Genomic DNA, 1,444 nt, shown 5'->3' with positions numbered 1-1,444 from the left:
GGGAGGGGAGGGGGGCTTGTCTCACTCTTATAATTTTTACATGCCCAAAGGGGTATTCAGATGTTCAGTTTGCACACAAATATAAGTGCACAAAGTGTGCACAGCTTTCTGACTTCAATTTATGAAAACTAGGCCCATAATATAGCAAGACTATTTATTATTGGTAATTTTAGAATGGAGGCAGTACACACACGTGTGTGCGCGCGTGCGCACACTGGCTAAACTGCTTGGAACATATTTCTGGACTTCTCTGTTTTTCCTAGTGTGCTTATCTGCATTCTGTTCCATTAAAGGACTGACTAGGGATCTTATTTTGCTCTTTGTAGCTATAACGGGGCACAAGCTAAATTCAAAACAAAGCAGCATGGACAAAGACATATATTTGGAGATCAGACTGTCTCAATTAACCCACTGAAAAGCCTAAGATCAAATTTACATATTTACAATTTAAAAGAGAACGTGGTATTTTTCACTTTATACATACATCTTCAGGAAGTGGATAGTAGTATATTTGTCCCTTACAGGCTTTTTAGGTAGAAGTACTTCTCCATTACTCTTTCTTCCCTGATTTATTTTTTTCTCTCTTTACTAAGTCTCCACATTTGTATCATCTTTAATTTTCCCTTGAGTTTTTTGATACTGCCCTGTAGTTTTCCACTCACTGACTTCTTGTTTTCACAAGAGGAAGAATTGCACAAGGTCATTGTACAGATTCCATTCCTTGGTACTGTGGATCAATTCCACCCTTCCCTGGCTTGTGTACCCTCTCCCTTTGGTAAGGATATGGGGAAGGAGTTCGTGGGAGTTAATGCACCAATCTTTGTCTAATCAAGGTGCAGAGAGAGTGATCATCAGTTTCCTAGCCTACTGCCTGACTGTATGTCTAGGAAAAAATGTTGACAATGCTAATATAATAAAGGGCTTAGTCAGTCTGTCTGTCTGTCCATAACACACGCGGTGTGGCGGAGCACTGCCATGACTGCAGGACAGAAGAGGCGGAGTGGCGGGAGCAAGGCCAGCACCTCTGGTCTCACCCCCCGCTCCTGACCCTGATCCCTGAAGGTGGTGGAGCGCTGGCAGGGATGGAGTCAGGGGGCAAGGCACTCACCCCCTTCCCCTGGTCCTACTCCCTGGAGGTGGCGGCAGAGCATCGCCATGACAGATGGGATGGATCAGGGAGAGTGGGCGGGTTGAGGTGCTAACCTCACCCCCACCTATGGACCTGCTCCCTGGAGGCATCGGAGTGCCACTGTGACTGCAGGGATGGAGGGGAGTTGGCTGTTTCTTGGAGGTGGCGGCAGCATGGGGTACCAGCAGAGGGAATGGTGGGGCAAGCTTCCCCCTCCCCTCCCCAGCTCTTGGGAAGCGGTGGCGGCACGGGGGTGTGGGGGTTAGGGTTACAGTTAGGGTTAGCAAGCTTCCCCCCATCCCCTCCCGCTCCAAA

This window comes from Alligator sinensis, unplaced genomic scaffold (genome assembly GCF_000455745.1).
Source record: "Alligator sinensis unplaced genomic scaffold, ASM45574v1 scaffold1273_1, whole genome shotgun sequence".
NCBI classification, from domain to species: domain Eukaryota; kingdom Metazoa; phylum Chordata; order Crocodylia; family Alligatoridae; genus Alligator; species Alligator sinensis.
Note: the sequence above shows the minus strand (reverse complement) of the source record.